Genomic DNA, 19,685 nt, shown 5'->3' with positions numbered 1-19,685 from the left:
ATAGAGATCAGTCCGAGTATGTCTGCGGGTAGGGTAGGGTACAGATTTAGAGTGTACCCTACCCTACCTGCACTCCATATATAACACATATTTTATAAAAATTATATATATATATAGTGAAAGAGATAAAAGTTAAACCCCAAATCTCTCTTATGTAAAGATTTTCAATAAGTGGACAACCACTAAACTAGTTAGTTAATTTAGTAATTTAGAGCATTAGTTTTTTATTTTTTATTTTATTAATATGTATAAAATTTAGAATGATTAAATTTTATATTTGTTTAAAAAAATTTGATATTTCTACGGCTAAGATAAAGTAGGATAGAATTTAGAACTTTAAAACGTGGGTAAGGTTAAGATTGAGATATTCTCAACCTACAGATATGATAGAATAGAGTTTTAATAAAATTTTTTAGCCCACAAATAAGATTAGAATAGAGTCAAAACTCTATCCTACTCTATTATTACCATCTATCCCGTTTCCACCCTAATTATATTTTTCAACAAAAAATCGAGATCCGAAAGAATATTTCATTGTCATGGAAAATAGAGATTGAGATGGAAAAAAGTTTTAGGACGTGGGGTGGGTATGAGAGATCATATCTCGTCTCCGCTGTTCTATATTATCATCTATGTATATAATTTCTCTTAATTAACTTTTTAGTGCGAAAAATCAAACTATATGATCGAGTAATATTCACCAACTCTAATGATGATTATAATGGCTAATGCTCTTATTTATAATCCTAATTAAGCAACTAATGGATCTAACGACCAATGATGAACCATCACATTTTTTTCTTATATATATATGATGAGCGGATAATTTATACGTTTTTTGGCATTGTTTTTAGTATGTTTTAGCTAGTTTTTATTATATTTTTATTAGTTTTTATTTAAAATTCACTTTTCTGGACTTTACTATGAGTTTGTGTATTTTTCTGTGATTTCAGGTATTTTCTAGCTGAAATTGAGGGACCTGAGCAAAAATCTGATTCAGAGGCTGAAAAGGACTGCAGATGCTGTTGGATTCTGACCTCCCTGCATTCGAAGTGAATTTTCTGGAGCTACAGAAGCCCAATTGGCGCGCTCTTAATTGCGTTGGAAAGTAGACATCCAGGGCTTTCCATCAATATATAATAGTCCATACTTTGCCCGAGATTTGATGCTCCAAACCGGCGTTCTAAATCAGCTCAAGACTGCCCGACGTTAAACGCCGGAACTGGCACAAAAGTGGGAGTTAAACGCCCAAACTGGCACAAAAGCTGGCGTTTAACTCCAAGAAAAGTCTCTACACATGTAAGCTTCAATGCTCAGCCCAAGCACACACCAAGGGGCCCGGAAGTAGATTTTTACGTCATTTACTCATTTTTGTAAACCCTAAACTACTAGTTCTCTATAAATAGGACCTTTTGCTATTGTATTTTCATCTTTGGATCACTTTAGATCTTTTGATCATCTTTGATTAGTCCTATGCTATCTTAGATTATGGGGGCTGGCCTCATGGCCATGCCTGAACCTTGTTCTTATGTATTTTCAACGGTGGAGTTTCTACACACCATAGATTAAGGTGTGGAGCTCTGCTGTACCTCGAGTATCAATGCAATTACTACTATTTTCCATTCAATTCATCTTATTCTTGTTCTAAGATATTCATTTGCACCCAAGAACATGATGAATGTGATGATTATGTGACGCTCATCATCATTCTCACTTATGAACGCGTGCCTGACAACCACTTCCGTTCTACATGCAAACAAGGCTTGAATGTTTATCTCTTGGATTCCTTAATCAGAATCTTCGTGGTATAAGCTAGAATTGATGGCGGCATTCTTGAGAATCCGAAAAGTCTAAACCTTGTCTGTGGTATTCCGAGTAGGATTCAAGGATTGAATGACTGTGACGAGCTTCAAACTCGCGATTGTGGGGCGTTAGTGACAGACGCAAAAGAATCACTGGATTCTATTCCGACATGATCGAGAACCGACAGATGAATAGCCGTGCTGAGACAGAGCGCGTTGAACATTTTCACTGAGAGGACGGGACTGTAGCCATTGACAACGGTGATGGCCAACATACAGCTTGCCATGGAAAGGAGTAAGAAGGATTGGATGAAGACAGTAGGAAAGCAGAGAGACGGAAGGGAAAAAGCATCTCCATACGCTTATCTGAAATTCTCACCAATGAATTACATAAGTATCTCTATCTTTATTTTATGTTTTATTCATCTTTTAATTATCAATCCTCCATAACCATTTGAATCCGCCTGACTGAGATTTACAAGATGACCATAGCTTGCTTCATACCAACAATCTCCGTGGGATCGACCCTTACTCGCGTAAGGTTTATTACTTGGACAACCCAGTGCACTTGCTGGTTAGTTGTGCGAAGTTGTGATAAAGAGTTGAGATTGCAATTGAGCGTACCATGTTGATGGCGCCATTGATGATCACAATTTTGTACACCAATATACACACATAACGAAAGTATATATTTTTTATAGAGGTGGGAAATATATTTGTTTTATACTTACTTTATATAAATCACTGCAGCAGGGTAAAAAATTTTCAAAATTTAAACATAAATCACTCCAGAATATCATGGTTTATGAGATTTTTTTTAAATAAATAATTTAATTATTTTATTTACTGAACTATATAATTTATATCATATTTACTAATTTACATTACATGATATATCTCCTTTACAGTGTAAACGAAATAAATTAAGTTTTACTTTGCACGTATTTTGTTTTCATACGAGATATTTGGAGTTTGAAAAAAATATATATCTCGTTTACAGTATAACCGAGATACATTTATAATTATATCGTCTACAGTATAAACGAGATATGTGTATTATTATAAAAAAATTACAGTTAAAATAATATTAATAATCTAAATTTTTAGCATGCAATTAGTACTTAAAAATGTTGGTGAAAAAGATTAAAAAAATGATATGTTTGAACAATTAATACCCAAAAAAAAAGCATAACAATTTTAGATTAAATTATAGATCGAATTGGATTGATTTAAATTTTAAAAAAAAACTTCTATATGTTCAAGTTTCATAATGAGAATAAATTTGGTAATTGCACCAACTCCTACAAATTAAAAGATGGAAAACGTGAAATTGATGGGGAATAAATAAAACAGAAAAAGAATGGGAGATAACTGTTTCAATTATTGTTAGGAGAAGTTGAATGGAGGATAAATAAAATTAGAAAAAGGAGTGGGAGATAACCGTTTCAATTGTGTGCCAATTATTAGGAGAGATATCTGTTTCAATTCTCTCGACTTTTTTTCTGTTTTATTATTTATTAGTGTCAATTGTTAGAAGAGATAATCGTTTGAATTTGGTGCTATGAGAGATAACCGTTTTAATTCTCTTTCTATTCTTTGTCTGTTTTAGTTATCCACATCAACTTCAAGCTTTTCATTTTTTAATTTGTATGAGTTAGCAACATTATTCGTATTTATTCTCATCATGTAACTTGAACACATAGAATTTTTTTTTCGAATTTAAATTAATCCAATTCGATGTATAATTTAATCTAAAATTTTTTATCTATTCTTTTTGAGTTCTAATTATTTAAACATATCATTCATTTTAATCTTTTCTACAATCTTTTTAAATACTAATTGCATGTTAAAAATTTGGATTATTGGTATTATTTTAAGGTAGAAACTTATGTGCAGTCGACTTCACGTGAAGTTGATACCTGAGAGTTGTTAGATGATTTGAATGATTTGACTAAATTTTTATCTAACGGCTCTCAGATACAACTTCAGGTGAAGTCGACTTCACTTGAGTTTTCACCTTATTTTAATCATAATTTTTTATAATAATACATATATTTAATTTACATTGTAAACGAGATACGAACAAAGCAAAACTTGACTTATCTCATTTACAGCGTAAACGAGATACACACAAACTCATTTCGTTTATACTATTAATGACATAAATTATGTAATGTAAATTAGTAAATATGCTATAAATAACATATTTTTGTAAATAAAATAATTAAATTATTTATTTGAAAAAAAAATCCATGGTTTATGTGAAGATTTTTATGTGCCAAAATTGCTTGACTGTGTCGTGGTTTATGAACACATTTCTATGTGCAGAAACTGTCAATCCTTGTCGTGGTTTATGAAGACTACTATGTGCAGAAACTATCAATTCCTGTTATGTTTTATGAAGAAGTGTTATATAAATTCGTGATTCTCAACCACGAATTATTCATTTGAGTCGTTTTTAAAGTTTATATTGAAGAGTTTATATTAGAGCATAAATTTAATTTGTACTCTATTAGATTTAAAAAAGTAGTTCAATTGTTGATTAGGAGTAGATTTGGAGTGATAGTAATAAGATTAGTGACAATGTTATTGTTTGTTAAACATACTAGTTTTATTGCCAATTAGTTTTATTCATACACTTTGAAGCAGAATAATAAGTTTTTTTTATCATGTATTTGGATATTTTAGTTAGTATTAGATGGCATTAATCATCTTTAATTTATAAAAATTGAAATTTATTAGTTAATTTTTTGTTGTTAAAAATTTTATTAAAATTTGATTTGTATCAATTTTTTCTTTCGTGATGTAGCTGACTAGGTGTATTTACAATATTTAAGGCGACAGAATGTCTTTACATGACTTAATCATTCTATACTTAGAGACCACTTGGTTGTATCACCTGATTAGGATAAATAACTATTGGTTCAAGTTGGTTTAATTTTTGGTCAGCACATTTATTAGGAGGTAATTTCTTGAAACACTCACCTTTCATATGTTGTTTAGAGAGTGCATTATTATGTTGCAAAATATGGCGTACTAGCTGGAATTGTCTATTGACGACGAGGTGGTCAACGGTTACCTCATAGATTTTTCATAGTTCATTCCAGATAGGAAGACAACATGAAATGGTTTGAGGAGCTATATATTGATGAGCTTCCACCGACGAATAGGATCAAATAGATGATAATCTACTTCACGTAGTTTCATAAAAAGTTTAAGGTGCTCCCAGAATTAGAAAATTATTATTTCCTAATCTATTTATGGATAATATATATATTAATTAATTATAATCACAAATTAATCTATTTCACATTAAATGACTTATAGAACAGTGATCTCTATTAATGCTGAATTAAATGAGAATAAAGCTAAATATACTATTTTATTTGATTTTTAGGCTTTAATGGGTGTCATACTTAGACATAAATAATGACTTAAGGGTTTTTTGGTTTCCAACACATTAAAATCATCTCTGTAAATCTTTTTTTATTATAAAAGTTGTGATTCAACCTTATCAGAAACACAAAAAATTTTGGTTGAGAAATAAAAAAAAATCAAACTCCTTTAATCATGCTTATGAATTTAGATACGCTTTCGGGTATTTCTTTTTTACTAATTTAATATAGATAGTCTTAGAGTTAAAAAAATTTTAGAATTTTTAATAAGTAGTATCAGAGTCATTTATGATTGAATTATTGTCAAAGTATAAATTTTTCTTATTTATAATTTGATCTTGATTTGAGTTTATAATATTAAACTTGAAACAAGTATATAAAATTTTTTCTTTTTCGTGAAACAAATATATTTTATCCAATTCACGCGATTGAATTAATGTTAATAATGTTGTTTTATGAAATTAAAAAAAACTTGTTTTTCTTTTTACAAAAAATACATAAGAATTGGGCTATTATAGTAATGCCTTTTGTGTATTTTTTTTAATGTGTACGCATATATATTATAGATCCAATTAGCTTAAAAAAATTATATATATGCACTGAAGGAATTTAATTTTGGTTGGTACATACCAATGATACATATAAAAGAAATTTATTTATTCACAAAGTTTGAAAAGATTTTTTTTATTCATGTCTTTTTTTTTATATTTTTCTCAACCGAGAATATTGTGTGATAAATATATGTATAGCTAAGGAGGTTGTAATAATATTATATAGTTTTTATATATTGTGCTTTGCTATTTTATTTATTATTTATTTTTTATGATGCGTAAGCATTTGGTTTAGTTTTGGATAATCATACCAATCGATTTTATAAAGGTTTAGTTTTGGAATAAATTGATTGAATATTATGCTGCTAAAATAGTCTTTTTTGTAAAAATTGATTTATTTTAAAATATTAGAAATATAATAATATGTAATTTATGTTAATATTGGTCGACCCAAAAGAAGGTTTATGTTTGGTAGAATTACATGTACATATCAATGATATTTATATATTTTGGTATCTAGTTAAGAATAACTCAATGCTTATTATTTATGTAAATAATAATCGGACAAAAAGAAGTTTATTATTTGTCCAAATAATAAATATTGAACTTTATGTTTATTTTTTTTATTAATTATGCAACCACTAATCAATCTAGATGAAGTTTGGTGTTATTGATAGAAAATATATGCAATAAGAAATATATATAATTATCAGGTTTTCATGTAAACAATGAGTCGATCTAAAGATAGGCTTATTGTTCGATAGAATTTTATTAAGAATATTTGCACACTACAAAAAAAGCCTATGATCACGGTAAAAAACCGTGACCATAGCTAGTGAAAAGGGTGACCATAGATCTATGGTCATGGTTTTGGATCTATGGTCACAGTTTTTTACCGTGGCCTATTCCGCTGTGGCCATAGGTCTTTTGTCACGGTTATAATTTTCAAATTTTGACACTTTAGGCCACGGTTTTTAACCGTGATCATAGGGTAATTTATGGTCACGCATAAAAACTGTGACCATAGCCATATCTATAGTCACCCTTCCTTAAAACTGTGACTATAGCTTTATCTATGGTCACGGTTTTGGCCGTGACCATAGCTTCTATGGTCACCCCTCCTCAAAACCGTGACCATAGCCTTATCTATAGTCACGGTTTTGGCCGTGACCATAGAGCCTATGGTCACTCCTCCTTAAAACCGTGACCATAGCCATATCTATAATCATGATTTTAGCAGTGACCATAGTCTCTATGGTCACCCTTCCTTAAAACCGTGACCATAGCCTTATCTATAGTCACGGTTTTGGCCGTGACCATAGCCTTATCTATGGTCACGGTTTTGGCCGTGACCATAGCCTTTATGGTCACCTCTCCTCAAAACCGTGACCATAGCCTTATCTATAGTCACGGTTTTGGCAGTGACCATAGTCTCTATGGTCACCCTTCCTTAAAACCGTGACCATAGCCTTATCTATAGTCACCCCTCCTCAAAACTGTGACCATAGCCATATCTATGGTCACAGTTTTGGCCGTGACCATAGCCTCTATGGTCACCCCTCCTTAAAACCGTGACCATAGCCTTATCTATTGTCACGGTTTTGGCCGTGACCATAGCTTCTATGGTCACCCCTCTTCAAAACCGTGACCATAACTTCTATGGTCACCCGTCTTCAAAACCGTGACCATAGAGTCTATGGTCACGGTTTTGACCGTGACCATACATACCCTATTTTAAAATGGTGGCCATAGCCTGTTTTGTTTTATGAGCTTTAATTTTTTTAAAGCATAATCACAAAATAAATCTAAGAACAAGAAATATAAATCATAAAAGTTTCGTTATAAACTAGATATGTTTAATTTTTAGTTTAAACAACAGAAATCAAAATAGAGTGTAACGTATCCAATTACATGTAATACCGAGTAAAGTCTCTTATCAAAAAGTACAGAACACATAAAAAAATTATATTTAGATAACTAAAGTGTAAGACCCATCCCATGTCATATTTGTATGGAACATATTTTCTTCACATCATGTCTTCCTGCTAGCAAAAGAAATAAACATATTAAAACAGAGCAAAAATACTTTTGATAATGCAGTACATAAGCAGCAAAGTTTAATAAGTCAATTAACTTTAAAATTTCAACCACTAAACAGCAAGGAGTATTTGCTAAGGTTTTGATGAGCCACATAAAAAGAAAATCTTAGCCAAGACTTATACATACATGTCCCTGTTTATGTAAACAACAAAGTCCAATTGATATAGACCTACCTATAACACAAATGACAAACCTAAATAATAATTGTTGAAAAAAAAATTCTAAATTCTATGTGGTACCAAACTTGTTAGCCTTCAACTCGTTAAAAAAAATGCTTATTTGCTTCACTGTAGCTAATCATTTAACGGTTAAATGTTGCATGCACTTAGTGAAAGTATCTTAACCAAGAGCTGCAACAGTTGAGTGCCATAACTATAACCAAACATTAAAAAATAAAATAAAGATAAAAAATATCATAAAAACCATGACTGCAAGACAGAAAAAAAAGTTATCAGAAAGATTAGCGCATTAATTAAAGTTCTCTAATGTAGTCATAAAACTTTTATGGAAATTCTATCAGTACTTCTATCAAATTAGGAGGTTCATACCATTATATTGTGTTGTGTGACCAAGAAGTTGCCACTGGTTTTATTAACTAAAATAATTAAATTTTTAAAATTCATAAAATTTGTGATCAAATCTCAACCATTGATTGGATAAGAGGTACTGAAACCCTTTTTTTTAATACATGAACATTGCACAGTAAAGTCCCTAACACTAACCCTATTCATTGCACTATTAGAGCCAAACCAACAAGATCTTGAAGCCAGATTCAAGAGATCATTTCAACAGTTTGCTTTAATTCAGCCAAATATTTTACTACATATTCAATCAATGAAATATTCGAAGGTATACACAAATTTAATGGGGTAAAAGAAAGAAGTAAAAATTAATAAATCAAAGTAACTATAGATAAGTGAAATACATTAGTTCAATTATTTGAACACAACAAAATTTTAAAAAACCTAAATAAAATAAACAGCAAAGAAAGGGTTTCAAAGCTTACCGCTTTTTCAAGAGGTCCAGGTTCGATATGGTATTGACGGGGTGAGAGTGAAAGCATATCTTCCCCCTTCTGTTCTCTCAAAAATAATATAAAAAAGAAAATGATATTTTATATTAAATAAATATTAAGTATTAATCAAAAAAAAAGAAAAGAAGAGGGGATCTTAGAAACCTGGGAGTGAGATCGGAAATGGGAAGCAATGGGTGTTAGCAGGGGTGTTTTACTGCAGGATGCCAGTGTTAGCAAATTTCAGAAATCCAGGATGCTACCGGTTCTAGTTCTGCGTCTTAGAAGATGGAGTGGCAACGGTGATGGTGACGGTACACTAAGACAGTTGAAGCAAGACGATGAGGGTTTTGCACGCGAATAGGCCAGGGAGCAAGAATGAAAGAGGGCTTGGCTAGGGTTATCTTTTTCCACTATTTTTTTCCTAAGTTAAGACCTAGCTAATATGAGGGAATGGGGATTTTGGGAGGGAAGGGGGATTTTGGGAAGAGAGGGGGTAAACTAACGACAACGTTTTTGGTTTGTGGGGAGGGGGGAGTTTAAACAAAATAATTTCAAAAACCATATTCTATGGTCACTCCAAAAAATCGTGACCATAGACCCCTTTAGGCCACCATTTCTTAAAATTGTGACCATAGATTTCTTTAGGTCACCCAAAAAAATCGTGATCATAGACCCTTTTAGGTCACCATTCTTTAAAAAACCGTGATCATAGACTCTTTTTGGTCACCCCAAAAAACCGTGACCATAGATGTCTTTTGGTCACGGTAAAAAACCGTGACCATAGACCATTTTAGGTCACCCCCAAAACTGTGACCATAGACCCTTTTAGGTCACCCCAAAAAATCGTGACCTAGACCCCTTTAAGTCACTCTTGTTTAAAACACCGTAACTATAGATCCTTTTTGGTCACCCCAAAAAATTGTGACCATAGATGTCTTTTGGTCACGGTGAAAAACTGAAAAACCGTGACTATAGACCATTTTAGGTCACCCCCAAAACCGCGACAATAGATCCCTTTAGGTCACCCAAAAAAATCGTGACCATAGACCCTTTAGGTCACCTTTTTTTTAAAAACCGTGACCATAAACCCTTTTTAGTCACCCCAAAAAATCATGACTATAGACCCCTTTTGGTCACCCCTATAAACCGTGACCATAGACCCTTTAAGGCCACCTTTTTCTAAAAATCCGTGACCATAGGTACTCTATGGTCACCCTTTTTAAAAAAAGGTGACCACAACTTTTTTTTTGTCACGATAAAAAATCGTGGTCATAGAGGGTCTATGGTCATGGTTTTTTACCGTGGCCATAGACCCAAAATGTTGTAGTTTGGTAAGCTACACTAAATAAATTTATGTATATGTAATTTATGCAAGTATGGATTGGCCCAAAAAAAGTTATGTACTTGGCTAAATTACATGTGCATGTGGTAATAAACATGTGATATTTTTTTATGTGAACAATAAATTTGTCCAAAAATAGGCTTATTATTTGATAGATTTATTATTAATGTTTGATTACTGTATTAAAAATACCACTTATAAATTAATATTTCTGTCCAAAGACTAAATATTAATGTTGTGCTAGGTATTTGTGATTTGTCCACCATTATATGAATTTTATTCATATGATATGTGATGCGTGAGTATCTTCTCTATCTTTTCCTAGTGAATTTGCACTTGAATTGCTAAGTTTAACCAAGATTTAATATATTTTAACCAATATGAATGCTATTTTGAGTTGTGTGCATTTCCGTTTATTTCAGGTAGCATTCGGATGGATTTGACGGAGTTTTGTAGCAGAAAAGGAAGAAAGTGATGATGCTGTCAATCCCGACCTCCTTACACTCAAACAGAAATAACTTAAGGTACAGAGATCTAATTGACGAGATTTTAGTGGCATTGGAAAGTTAGCTTCCAGATCTTTCCAATGATATATAATAGTATACCCTTTTCTTCCATCCAATTCGGCCTCCTCCACGTTGAACTTGGGAATTTCCAAGTTCAGCGTGGGCTCCAACGCACAAAGAAAGAATCACACATCATCCACGCTGAACTTGAGAATTCTCAAGTTCAGCATGGACTCAAGGACGCAGCAAAGGAGACACTGCCTCATCCACGCTGAACTTGAGAATTTTCAAGTTCAACGTGGATCCTAATAACCCAAGTGGTCCCTAGACACTCATATAAGGATGCGCATGAAGCTTAATTAATTTTGATTGAATTTTTATTTTATTTTAAAATAGGAAAATATATTATTTAGTTTTAGAAATTATAATTTACATTAATTAGGATTAGATATAAAAGGAAAAAGGATCAGCCCTTCGGGCTCTTCTTCTCTCTTCTACCTGATTCCGCAATTTACCTGAATCCCAGTTTTTCTCTCTGAACCATGAGCAACTAAACCTCTATGATAAACCGCTATTTTACGGTTTATCTTATGCTTAATTTAGTGGATTTTATCCATTATTCTCACACTTATTCATTGAATTCGCATGTTTTACATTTTCCTTTCTAATTTTGTGCTATGATTGAAAACATGCTTCTTTGGCCCTAAATTGCTATTTTTAATCATCTCTTATTACCATTCGATGCCATGATATGTTTGATGAGTATTTTCAGGGTTTATAGGGCAGGAATGACTTAGAGGATGGAAGGGAATCATGCAAAAGTGGAAGGAATACAAGAAATTGAAGGAATTGCAAAGCTGTCAAGCCTGATCTCTTCGTATTAAATCGATCATAACTTGAGGTACAGAGGTCCGAATGAGGCGGTTCTAGTTGCGTTGGAAAGCTAACATCTGGAGCTTCAAAATGATATGCAATTTATCATAGTTGCTTTGCTGTTAAGTGACGCGTACACGTGTATAGTGCGATAGACAAGCGACGCGTACGCGTGACGGAGCCATGTGCTGTACGTATTAGAAATCACTGGGGCAATTTCTGGGCTGTTTTTGCCCAATTTCAAGCTCGAAAACACAGATTAGAGGCTGTGAGTGGAGCAGAATCAGGAATTGACTTCTCATTCACATAATTTTAGATTTTAGATGTAGTTTTTTAGAGAGAGAGGATCTAGGTTTTATTCCTTTTTAATTTCTGAATTCTATCTTGTTTCAATTTAGTTTCTCTTCTACTTTTAATTGCTCTAGAATTCTAGTTTATTTATTTTCCTTGTTGATTACTTCATGTTGCCAATTTGGTTTATGAACTCCATGTTAGATTCAATTTCTTTTTAATGCAAGTTGAGGTATTTCATATTTATTGCTCTTTCTTCAATTTATTGTTATTATTCCCTCTCGCAATTGTTGGTTTTAGATTTTATATTCTCTTATTGCTTTTCTATGCTTTTATTTGTGCCTTCCAAGTGTTTGATAAAATGCTTGGGAGGGTTTCAAATTAGATTTTTATGTTCTTAACTTGGATTGATTATTTAGAGACTCTTGAGTTATCAAAAGTCTTTTGTTGATTAGTAATCGAGACTTGCTAGTTGGCTTAGGCTTCACTAAATCTAGTCTTTGATTAGGACTTGTGAACCTAAGTTGATTTTGCTCACTTGACTTACCTTCATTGTTAGAGGTTAACTAAGTGAAAGCAAAAGGCAATTACCATCACAATTGATAATGATAATTAGGATAAGACTTCTAATTTTCCTTCCTTGCTAAGAGCTTACTTAATTATTAGTTTATTCTTCTTACAATTTATAATTTCTTGTTCCCTATTTCAAAAACCCAAAAATATACAATCTCATAACTAATAATAAATACACTTCCCTGCAATTCCTTGAGAGACGACCCGAGGTTTAATACTTCAGTTAATTTCATTGGGTTTGCTTTAGTGACAAACAAATTAAATTTGATTGAGGCTTAATTATCGGTTTAGATCTATACTTGCAACGCGACTATTTTTGTGAAATTCTTTACCGACGATTTTTCCTCCATCAATTTTTGGCGCCGTTGCCGGGGAATTGCAAATGTGTGCCTTATTATTGGTTATTGTGAATATTTTTTATTTTTCGTTTCTTTGTTAGTTGTTTCTAGTTTTAGGAGTATATTTTCATTATTTTTTTTTAGTTTTTGTTTTTATTTTCTTTTGTTACTATGAATTCTCACCCCTTTGGCTACGAGTGTGGTTATGATTATGTTGTAGGAAATGGACGCTATAATGAGAATATGCATCAAGGAGGAGTTTGATTTTGTACTAGAGCAAGTGGAGAAAGCCGAAATTATCGAAGAAGAAGAAGTGGTTGAAGACTTAGGAGATGCGGAACCTCTATGGGAAGCTCAAGTCATAGAGCCTCCTTCCAAGACATTTGAATTTGATGTTCAGGGGGGTGTACAACCTCCAAGGCATATCATGGTTGAAGACTTTGAAGAGGTTGATTAAGAGATGGAGATTAAAGAAGAAGAGGCACAACCTCCCATGCCCTTCGTAAGCAATGAAGAAGAAATTGAATTGGAAGAAAGCTACCAAGAGGAAGAGGTTGAAATTGAAGAAGCTTGCAAAGAGGTGGAAGTTGTCAAGAAAGAACACAAGGGAGTGGAGCTTGAAACCACCTTGCCAAAGTTGTTAGAGACCCCTCCCCCTAAGTCACCATCATCCTTCACAACATTCAAGTGGATAAAATTCATATCACTTAGCTTTCTCATTCCACTTGAATATGTTTTGCTTCAGACGGATGGTCAACTTAGGAATATTTGTGGCTTTAAGAGTAAAAGAGATAGAGTTAGCGGTTGGAAGCAACAACCGAAGCTCATTATGGTTGGACCATCAAGGTTGAATTGTAAAGGTTGGAGTCATGGTACATTGAATGGGTCTAGGATGTCGTTTGGAGGCTTCATTGAGAATTCATCTTGCTTACCACTCAAGTGAAGAAATGATGATCAACAAGAAGATGGGTGTAAAAGCAAGGTTTGGGACCCTGGAATTCATTCCAATAATCAACACTCTTGGGGCCTTGTCACTTGCTTTAACTTGCTTGAAGGCTTTATGCACTTAGTTTGGGATCCTGGAGGCTATTGGAATTTCAAACACTGGTGGGGATTCCTGGATGAGTTCAAGCACAAGCCACCATGACAAGGAGCTCACCAAATGTCCAACTTAAGGACTTTAACTAAAAGTGCTAGGTGGCAGACACCCTACCATAGTAAATTCTTTCTATTTTCCCTTTTATTTATATTGGTAATAAGTTTCATTTCAATTTTAATTAAGTTTATTTAGTTTAAGTTGTGATCTAGCTTATTTCCTAATGTTTGGATTTATTTTGAAAGTTTTTTATATTTTCAATCAGCATAAAAAAGGGGGATGTGAAGCGTACGCGTGCCCCACTCGTACGCATCGATGAGAGATTTGCTCTATATTGAAAATGGGCAGAGAGTTACGCTGGAAACGCGCGGGAGGAATGTTTGGCGCACAAGCCACCCCACGCGTACGCATCCAATGCGTTTTTGTCAACCCACGCATAAGCGTCAGCGACGCGTACGCGTGGAATGAAAAATCGGCGTTATTGGTAAATTGGACAGAAAGTTGGGCTGCCACTGTGCTGGAAGCGTGCCTTTTGCATGCGAGTGGTTTTTTGCCATCCACGCATATGCGTGGACGACGCTTATGCGTCGCATGGCTATTTCTGTTTTCACGCGCACGCGTGACTGGCGCGCGCGCGTCGCGCCCTGTTTTTCATTTCTTTCTTCTTTCTTCTCTCCTATCTCCTTCTTTCTTCCTCCCTTCTTACTTTCTTCTTCTAAATTTCTTTAGCTTCTGATCCTTATTCTCTTTTATTCCCTTTTACTTCTTGCATTTGCATACTTTAATTCATTGCATTTTAACTTTGTGCATGCTTTTATTTTCTTTTATAAGTTTATTATTTTTTCATTGGTGTTAAATTTTTTTATTAATCAGTTGCATTTTTCTTGCATTATTTTGGTGTTTAGTGACTTGTTTTATATTGTTGGGTGATGTTCTTTATAAGTCAATGCTAATATTTTATGACAACTGTATTCCCTTTGCATTGACATGAAGTTATATTGTCTTTCATTACCCACACTCTCTCTCCCTCATTGTTGCAATTCATGCACTATTGATATGCCATTTGCTCATATTATTTTCTCAATTCCATGTTGTAGCTATCATGTAGTGAGAACTTCATTATTATTTGGCATTAGCCCACCTATATTTTATTTGTTTACATATCTTTGTTTGTGGGTTACTCTTCTTGCTTTTTCTCTTCTTTCAGGATGGCCACCAAGAAGGGGAACGGAACACTTCTAAATGGGGGACAAACGAGTCCCGCCACACACTCTTTGAGGAAAGTTCATCATCTACAGCAACCCGTCCACTTGCACATATTTGCATGCACCGAGGACGGTGCAATCTTTAAGTGTGGGGAGGTCGATACCGATCTCCGTGGGTTAGTTACTTTCCTGTCTCAATACCAATGTTTAATTCTCTTTGTTAGTTGTTGCATTTTCATGTTTGATTGCATGTTTGTTAGATTTTGTGTATATTTTACCACTACTTGGTTGAAGTGATGAATTATTTTTCAAAAAACTTTTTTTTATAGCATTTCACTAATTTAAATCAAAATTTTTGTTAAACTTGTTTGAAAATATTCATTTTGGAACATAGTTTTAGAGTTCGAACACACAAAACCAGTGAGATTTTGAGCCTAATTGATTGGTTGTATTTTATCAACCAATATTCTGTTTTTAGTGTGTGTTGTTCTCTCTAAAATTGTGATCTATATCTTGCTTGATTCTATATTTCCATGGTTGATGTATGCATACACTTATGTGATTGAGGCCTTGTTTCACTATAGCTCACATATCCATATGTCCTTACCCTATCATTGCCCTTTGCAACCCCATGTTGAGCCATTTTACCCCATTTATTCTTTATTTTAGCACATCATTAACTCTAAGCGTAAAACAATAATTATCCCTAATTTGAATCCTTGGTAGCTTAGACTAGTGAGGTGCACATGAATTAAGTGTGGAGAAATTAAATTGGGGAATACATGTTTAGGAGATTGGGTACTTTATATGCTTATATGAAAATATAAAAACAATTTGAGCACTTGTTCATGCATCTAGCACATTAATCATATGCATTAATTCACTGAAAAAAAAAAACAAGGAAAAAAAAGAGCAATAAAAAGGGAACAAAATGCCTCAAGTAAAATAATTAAATTAATGCATATGATTGGTATTCAAAAGACATTAAGGTGCATGAATTTGTGACAAATAAAAAAAAATCAATGGGTAGTAGGTTTTGCATTGTAATGACTTGGAATGTCTTAGGTTAGGTGAGAAGTTTAGGTTAATCAAGGATTCAAATTTTAGTCCACTTAACCAAATGCATTCCTACCTTGACCCTAACCTCATTACAACCCTTGAAAAGACCTCTTGATATGTGTATTTGTGCATTAATTTTTTTTTTGATTGGTAGAAGAAGAGCAAGTCTTAGAAAGTAAGATTAGTAGAGAATTGAGAGAATCGAACCTTAAACACCTGAGCGATTAGAGTGTATACATTTCCAGTGAGGGTTCGATGCTCGATTCTTTGTTCCCGGCTTTCACGAGCATTCTTCTTGAAAGTTTACTTGTACTTTATTTCATGATTTGAATTAGTGGAATCCAGTTCATATTTGTTCTTGGAGAATTTGATTTACTTTTTACCTAGTAGGAAAAAACATTTTACATTTAGTTGCATTCATATACATAGGTTGCATTGCATTGCATAAGTCTTACCATTTTCCCTTCACTCTTTTGCTTCTCTTGAGCTTAGCATGAGGACATGCTAATGTTTAAGTGTGGAAAGATTGATAAACCGCTATTTTACGGTTTATCTTGTTCTTAATTTAGTGAATTTTATCCATTATTATCACACTTATTCATTGAATTTGCATGTTTTACATTTTCCTTCCTAATTTTGTGCTATGATTGAAAACATGCTTCTTTGGCCCTAAATTGCTATTTTTAATCCTCTCTTATTATCATTCGATGCCGTGATATGTTTGCTAAGTTTTTTCAAGGTTTATAGGGCAGGAATGGCTTAGAGGATGGAAGGGAAGCATGCAAAAGTCGAAGGAATACAAGAAATTGAAGGAATTGCAAAGCTGTCAAGCCTGACCTCTTCGTATTAAATCGATCATAACTTGAGCTACAGATATCTGAATGAGACAGTTCTAGTTGCGTTGGAAAGCTAACATCCGGGGCTTAGAAATGATATGCAATTTGTCATAGTTGTCTTGCTGTTAAGTGACGCATACGCGTGGATAGTGCGGCAGACAAGCGACGCGTACGCGTGACGGAGCCACGTGCTGTACATATCAGAAATCATTGGGGGCAATTTTTGGGCTATTTTTGGCCCAATTTCAAGTTCAAAAACACAGATTAGAGGCTGGGAGTAGAGCAGAATCAGGGATTGACTTCTGATTAACATAATTTTAGGTTTTAGATGTAGTTTTCTAGAGAGAGAGGCTCTCTCCTCTCTCTAGATTTTAGGTCTTAGTTTTATTCCTTTCTAATTTCTGAATTCTATCTTGTTTCAATTTAGTTTCTCTTCTACTTTTAATTGCTCTATCATTCTAGTTTATTTATTTCCCTTGTTGATTACTTCATGTTGCCAATTTGGTTTATGAACTCCATGTTAGATTCAATTTCTTTTTAATGCAAGTTGAGGTATTTCATATTTATTGCTCTTTCTTCAATTTATTGTTATTATTCCCTCTTGCAATTATTGGTTTTAGATTTTGTTTTCTCTTATTGCTTTTCTATGCTTTTATTTTGTGCCTTCCAAGTGTTTGATAAAATGCTTGGGAGGGTTTCAAATTAGACTTTTATGTTCTTAACTTGGATTGATTATTTAGAGACTCTTGAGTTATCAAAAGTCTTTTGTTGATTGATAATTGAGACTTGCTAGTTGGCTTAGACTTCAGTAAATCTAGTCTTTGATTAGGACTTGTGAACCTAAGTTGATTTTGCTCACTTGACTTACCTTCATTGTTAGAGGTTAACTAAGTGAAAGCAAAAGGCAATTACCATCACAATTGATAATGATAATTAGGATATGACTTCTAATTTTCCTGTCTTGCTAAGAGCTTACTTAATTATTAGTTTATTCTTCTTGCAATATATATTTCCTTGTTCCTTATTTCAAAAATCCAAAAAGATATAATCTCATAACCAATAATAAATACACTTCCCTCTAATTCCTTGAGAGACGACCCGAGATTTAATACTTCGGTTAATTTCATTGGGTTTGCTTTAGTGACAAACAAATTAAATTTGATTGAGGTTTGATTGTCAGTTTAGATCTATACTTGCAACGCGACTATCTTTGTGATATTCTTTACCGATGATTTTTCCTCCATCATTCCACTATTAAGGTTAGGAGCTCTGTCTATTGTATGGATTGATACTATTATTTTTCTATTTTAATTCATGTACTGATTTATATTTCAAGAATTATTTTCGTTCTTTATCTTATGAATTTGGGTGGAACAGAAGTATTACCTTTGTTCTAATTGAGTTCTTGTATAACTTGGAAAAGCTCTTTTCTTGAACAACAACTTGAAAACATATTCTCCTAAATTTCTAATTATCTGGACTTAATGGGATACGTGACATATAATCCTCTTATATTTGGATAATTAGGATTTCTATTGCATATAACTAGAATTGAACTTCACCCTCTAATTGGAATTAAGTGACCAATGAATTGACGGTTGATGAATTTTAGAGGAAACTAAAAAGGTCTAAGGAATTAGGGTTTAGTCACATATAGTTTTTCATGAATTAAATCTTGCATGATTAAAATAGTTAGTAAGAAAAGTCAATCTGGAAAATAGATATTTCTGAAGCCTTAATTGTTTTCTCATATATTATTCACAACTTGTTTACTGCTTGCTTTATTAATTTTTTGAATTTACTGTTTAATGCAATTGAGACCCAAACACTCTTTTCTGTTTGTCTAACTAAGTAATTTAATCGACCATTGTTGCTTAGTCCATCAATCCTCGTGAGATCGACTCTCACTCACCTGAGGTATTACTTGGTACGATCCGGTGCACTTGCCGGTTAGTTTGTGGTTAGAAAAACAGAACCAATATGTAGCAGATTTTTTATTTTAATGAGTAAAATAAGTATAATAATTACCGAATTAAATAATTTTAAAAAATATTACTGAAATCTGCAACCCTTGCTTATCTCGTTTACACTGTAAACGAGATAATTTTGCACATATCTCGTTTACAGTGTAAACGAGATAAGACACATCAGCTTGACATGTGTATATCTCGTTTACACTGTAAACGAGATAAGACTGGGTGACTCCTTTAAATAGATGTTGTTTGCAGCTGTTGATTAGGCCCTATTTTGCACATCGGTCGGTCGTCTTGTACATAGGTTGAGTGTACAGAACAACCATGACCAATATGTCCAACGTCGGCGAAAACTCCATCATCTGTTCCACCATGATCCTCCCTTGGATGTCGAACATGAGTCGCACATGCTCGTCCCCTAGAAGCCGAAATAGTCAAAATCGGAAAACTCCATTACCCATGGGTGCTAGCAACCTATACCCCACCCCTCCGACCTCCCTCGCTTCTGTACCACCGAGGTTGCTCAATATCAAACTCTTCAACTCCGACAACATACTTACACGCTGAGTGTGCAACAGTGTGCAACTGCAAGAAAGAAGCTTTATATTTAATTAAATAAGATAGAGGATATAAACTAGCTAAAAAAGTTTAAAACAGAAACGATGATGTTAATTACCACCCATTTCTCAAATCAGTGATTCCTGGTCTCAATAGGGATCTTCGTATAGTT

The sequence above is a fragment of the Arachis stenosperma genome, chromosome 3 (genome assembly GCF_014773155.1).
Source record: "Arachis stenosperma cultivar V10309 chromosome 3, arast.V10309.gnm1.PFL2, whole genome shotgun sequence".
NCBI classification, from domain to species: Eukaryota; Viridiplantae; Streptophyta; class Magnoliopsida; order Fabales; family Fabaceae; genus Arachis; species Arachis stenosperma.
This window is presented reverse-complemented; position numbering follows the sequence as displayed.